General features: G+C 43.5%; 1 protein-coding gene across 3 annotated transcripts in view; it reads right to left on the bottom strand.

Annotated features, from left to right (window-relative positions):
- Window positions 1-6135, bottom strand: part of Nme7 (NME/NM23 family member 7) — a 132820-nt gene that overhangs the window by 782 nt on the left and 125903 nt on the right. The window lies entirely within an intron of this gene.

The following is a 6135-nucleotide window of genomic DNA, read 5'->3' as shown; positions in this document are numbered from 1 at the left end:
AAGATTTGGTATTGCCAACATGGGGACATGCAAATTAAAATGATGGTGACATTGGACCTGGAAGTCTTGCAGAAGGCCCGGGTAACTATGGCTCCACTAGCATTCCTTCCTACCTTCAGGCTACTGAGAATGCAGGACCACGCCAGCTGGCTCTGAAAGACTAGAGCTAATTTACAAACACTAGTCACAGAGTTGGTTCCCACCTATTCCATACTAAAAATCCCCATTTTTTTCCCTCTAGGTGTGGCTCACCACACCTGTGATCCCAGAACTCAATGGTCACAGAATAAGACTTTGTCTCACTGTATGCAGCCACAAATTATGCGATGACAGATGAATAGCAGAAGAACAGTTCCTGGACCTAACAGGAAGTAACAAAAGACAGCTGTGTTGAACAGCCCAGTTGCTGAACTTCACGCGTTTTAGGAATTCTCTTTCTAGCAAAATTTATAAATGGTATCGTCCATATTAAAGTGGGTTTTTCAAAAAATCAGCTGTATATTTATATAGAATAGAGGTGTCACTCCAGTGAAGAAGATGGTTTATTTTATTGAGACAGCTTGTTTTGAGATCAGGTCTCACTATGTAGCCTTGTGATAGGTAGGTGCTGGGATTGGGTGTGTGCCACCAAGCCTTGATACAGCTCATCTGTTTTTAGGCTGTGAATGAATTATGTTCATGATGTTTGAATAAGAAGGGGAGTGGAGTGGGAGTCTCATCAAAGAATTTTAAACTGGAGGACCATTTACAGTTTTGAAGTTATTCAAGGGTCCCAGTCTTGGTGAGACAAACCTATTGGTTTCACAGACCCTGTGTCCCCAATACTCTAGAACTACCGCACAGGCACACACCAATTTACCTACTACTTCCTTCAAAATTCTTTCCAAATCTTGTTTCCCACAACCTCTGGCACTCCCCACCCAGGATGCTCAGGACTGTACAGGCTAGGAGCCTTGTGAATGTTGTTTACATTCTTTGACTTAACATACACTTGACTGCCCATTACATACCTGCTTTGTCAAGCAGCCGTTCATCTAGAACTAGGTCAAGCTTCCAAAGCGTAAGCCACTCCGCAGTGACACATAGTACGAACGCCATACTCAAGGCATTTTCCTTCCATACACTCAATGTGGGTTTTTTCTCATGTTCACACTTGAGGATTTTTTTTGTTCATGTTCACATTCGTGTATTCTAACCACTTCTTGGGTGTGTGCAGAGAGAGCCATCACCTACCTCCTATATATAGCATGATTGTTACCCTGTTTGTCTAGATCCAGCCAGGCAGACACAGGCAGAAGGGAATGAGGTTTTTCAAAGGCAGTGTTAATCAAAGATAGGCTGGCATTGAAATAATGAGAAGGCTCTTTCTGTCCGTCATGGCCCCTGACGTGTTAGCATGTCCTAGTCCCAGGTTAATAATAAATGGAGGTAGGCCATGAGCGTGGCCTTAGTGAGCGTATTATGTAATTAGAATTTAATGATCTTTACTTTCATTGTATTGATTATCTTCAGCTAAGAATAAGAGTAGTTTTCCATCTATGGCCTTAACATAAACACTCATGTAGAGTAGTAAATATATTTAAAGGAAAATACTACAAAAATATCAAGTAGTAGTAAACTGTGGCAGAAATCTCGAAAGTGAAACTGGTGTCTGAAAGTGGGAGAGAAGCCAGTGTTTCAGTTGTGTACCTGTTTGGGAAAAACTGAATTTGAACTCCATTGATTCTAGAACAATAGCATGTTCTGTCTGCTCCAGCTGTCCTTATTACCAGATGACTGCCCAACTTTAAATTAAAAATGTTATCAGTGACCACAGACAAAAGCCCAGTTATTAGAATCTCTCTAACCCAGCAGTAGCTCAAACTGGCCCTTAAAGGATTAGTAACACTTTCCATTATGTGTGTATATTGCCTACGGTAGAGAATCAAATGGGGTTACCTTGAAAGTCCAGGGCTGAAGACCCTCTACATACAGAAAAAGACTATCCAAGGAATGCTTTCAAACAAGTAAGTAAAGAGATTGGGGTTTCAAATTCAACAGAGGAAACCTGGCTCTATCTTCTGTAAGAGGGGGGCTAGCACGGTGTTTTTATTCCTGAGCTCCTCACTGGGAAACGAGATGAAGAAATAACTGACTGGCAGCTCCCGTTAGCATCACATTCTACTCAATGAAAGACAAGCACAGCTGCAGCACCAGTCTAGTATCTTCATTTCTCTCTGAGTCCATGCCATAAAGGGGGTGGCATGGGTGATCTGGCACTCAGGCACAGCTCCTGATACGGTTTTATTGGGTCTGTCTTTTGGGTTAAGTGTTGCTGACTGATTTTATTTTCATGACTGGAACATACTATCTGTCAATGCCCCTTGGTGTCCATAACTAGTATAGGAATCTATAGTCATTAAATTGGTAGTGGTGGGGTGGGCACAGACCAGCCCTGCAGAGAGGACTCAGGAGCTAGTTTTCATACGGAGCCACGGCAGCCACCAGGGAACGCAGAGGCAGGGAACGCTAAGATCAATGCAGGATTTGAATCACTGAGCTACACAGAGAACCTGCGCCAGCTCCGCCTATTTCCTGACTTCTTCACTTTAAGAAAATCTGCAGTTTGTTGTTCTTCTGGCATCTCTGACCCCCTCAAGCCGATCTAAGAGGACAAACAACAAGGAAGGGGCAGAGTGGCGCTCTGAGGCCGGGAACCTCAGCCTAACTGCACTCCGCCTGCTGCCACCAGCCAGAGGCTCTGGGGCCCATGGCCATTTTTCCCTTACGCTAAGTACATGCCACCGTGTGTGACATCTTTGATACAGACACTGACAACGTGCAGACTAATCTGAAAGCAGCAAACAGGTGGGACAGTTGTAGAAAGAAGTTCCCTATGTGGGGGGGGGGGATCAGAACTCCTTGACTTTCCTTATACATCATCAGCTCAAGAATTCCCCTCTGGCATTGATCCAAGATGAGTTCCAGCTCCATGAATTCCTTCACAACTCACAGTCCTTGGGAAACTTAATAGTGACTTTCAACTCATCCTGATCTAGAATCAGCAGAGACAAGCCTCCCTGGGCATGTCTGTGAGAGATTATCAAGGTTAGGTTAACTGAGGTGGAGAAAGCATCCCCCCACCCACACACACACACACATCTGAGCCGCAGTACTCTCCTGGCTCAGTCCTGACTGTTGAGAGACAGTGATCCAAGTGCAAGCATTCCTGGCTTGCTGCTGCCTGACTAGAGATGCAACATGACCCTGCTTCCAGCTTCCGCCACCATTGCTCCCCTACCTTGAGGAACAGTGCCCTTGAACTGGGAGTCCAAATAAACCCTCTGCTCTTTACGTGATGACATAATCGCTCTTGTTAAACATCATATCCCAACATGAGAAAAGTAGCTAATCCAGTCATTATTAAGAAAGCTAAGCAGTGTTATTCCGTGGTATTTTCCAGTGCAGGCAGCCTGCCTGGGAAGTGTGACAGCAGTGGGATACCTGGGTACTGAGGGGCACACACTGAAGGAGCTTATGTCTCCTCAGGGGATGTCAGACGGCATCTTTGCCCACGCCCGCGATTCTCTGTCCCCTTCATTACAACTGTCAATGCATGCAATATACACACACTGACGGCTCTCATGCAACTAGGCTTTGGATTCAGTCATATCCTAACAGTAAATTTAAAGAAAAAAATTGAGACATGGGTACTCTGTTTAGTCCAAGTTAACTGAATTAACTTAATTAAGTTAACAGCTGATTGAATAGTCCAAACTGGACAAACACCAGAATCACAGAAATTAAGAAATGAAGGAGTGCCGGGCAGCGGTGGCGCAGGCCTTTAGTCCCAGCACTTGGGAGGCAGAGGCAGGTGGATTTCTGAGTTCAAGGCCAGCCTGGTCTACAGAGTGAGTTCCAGGACAGCCAGGGCTACACAGAGAAACCCTGTCTCGAAAAACAAAAACAAAACAAACAAACAAACAAAAAAGAAATGAAGGAAACCTGAATTGTGTACAGTCCCATCATTTAGATCGACCTCTCCTTTCTATGCCCTTTCGTCCCCTAAAACTGAGTAGCAGAAAGTACTGAAGTTTAACAGCTTTACTTCGCTGAGATCAATACCAGAATTAAGGAAAAACAGAGGAAAAGGAAACCTACGGTGATCACGAAAGCTTGTACCAAGTTCGAGTTTATGCCAGTTTCTTCCCTTCATTCACAACATCTCCTGTACACTGCTGTGTTCAGTTCTATGTTAAATCCTAAGAACGAAACTAATAACGCAATACGCAAGGATCCGAGTCTCACAGACGCTACATTACAGTAAGAAGACAAAATCAAACAGCAACAATGACTTTTTTTGAAATATCTAATATATGCTATTAATACTCTCTCACAAATATGTTGAAAGCTTGTTTGTAGCATATGTGGACTAGGGAAATATAATAATAAAAGTAATTAAGGAGACTCTGGAGAAGCTAGAAATTCACGGATCTTTGAAAAATTAGGAGAAGTATCAAAGCCAATGAGCACTGGAGAGTGTGCGTATGGACCAGCATGACCCTAGAAGGAGAACAAGTTTGTGTGGTCAAGAGGGGCAAATAAGATACCATCACAACTGTAATCCAGAAAGCACACAGGACAGGAACAAGACTGGGATCAGTGGCACAGGAGCCTGACTGCACCATGCAGGAGTTCTGACTTCATTATAACTATATAGAAGTGTTTTAGGGATGAGTACCCTGGCTGTGGCAGGACAGCAGAAACTGGTCAACCTGCCCCAAGAGGGGCAGGCTGGCACCGAGTCCCTGTTTCCTAGATCAGTGCTTGTCCCACTGTCAACATGTCAGCAGACTAATAAGCCAAGGGCTGTAAGCTTCCAATTATCTTCTGCCATCTTCTCAAGTCTCACAAACAAAATAAAGGACCACAAAACTTCTATACAGAGCCAAGAAACGTAGTTCACACAGTCTCTAGTCCTTTCGGCTCTGCCAGTATGGCTAGAAACCAGCTGCTGGCCTACCTACACGCACCGCTGTGTCTTAGAGCTCGCACATGCATAGGCAGGCAGTGGGCCGTACGTGGCTAACTGCCTGGAGCTTGCCAACCCCTCATCTAAATCAGGTTATGTTGAATTAACACAGATCCTCTGCTGGTGATGACATACAAGTTTCCCAGTCACTGAATAGGAAAATCAGAGTAGTTATACACAGGAGGAGATACTTAATGTCATAATGGTCACTTACCCTTATATTTACTAACAATACTCTAAAAATTATTAGTAAATAATAACCCCCAGGAGCCAATTTTAGGGTAACAGTTATTGATGGTTCTTAGTGAAGTCAAATGTATATTTTTATCAAATGTATATCTGGTACTTAATAAATACTAAGGATAATGCTAGTTGAACTAACTAAAAAGGATAAAGAATGTTATAGGTTTCTTATTTTTAGAAAGTTTCCCATCATTTAAAAATCGTATCTGTTTACTGTATGGGTATGTGTATGTCATGCACTCCTGGAGAGGTCAGGGGACCATTTGGAAGAGTCAGGTGAGTCACCACGTGAGTCTGAGTGCCACTGAACCCAGTCATCAGGCTCAGTGGCAAGGACCATTACCATGCCTCTGAGCAATCGTTCTACTCCTCCTTACTTCACTAATTCTACCTCATTTATTTATGTGTCATTATAAGAGAACTGCCTGAATAGAAAATGGTCCCAAACCCACTTTGACATCAACTATTGCACAGAAACATCAACTACAGCTCGAGGAGAACAGGGACAGGGAATATGGCACTAGTGGACCTAATTCTTTACTCTGCTCCTCATTTGATAGCCTCTTCTCCCCAGTCTCTGATAACACTCTTTAAATATTCTCAGTCCTGTGAGATCAACTTGTTTAGACTTCACATAGCACTGGTCTTTTTTTGCTTGACTTATTCTAGATCATGTAACGATCTACAGTTCCATCCACGTTACAAATGATAGCAATTCATTTGTTTTAAAGATGAAATAGTTCACACTGAGGTACCACACCAGTCCAGTCAGAATGGTCATTATTAAAAGACCAAGGATAACAAAGTTGTGTGAACGTTGTGGAGAAAGGGAGGGTGGGGACAGCACCGTGGGGCGGGTGCAAATTTGTACAGCCATGATG

The sequence above is a fragment of the Arvicanthis niloticus genome, chromosome 10, assembly GCF_011762505.2.
Source record: "Arvicanthis niloticus isolate mArvNil1 chromosome 10, mArvNil1.pat.X, whole genome shotgun sequence".
NCBI lineage: Eukaryota > Metazoa > Chordata > Mammalia > Rodentia > Muridae > Arvicanthis > Arvicanthis niloticus.
The sequence above is the reverse complement of the archived record's forward strand: the minus strand, read 5'-3'. Positions and strand labels throughout refer to the sequence as shown.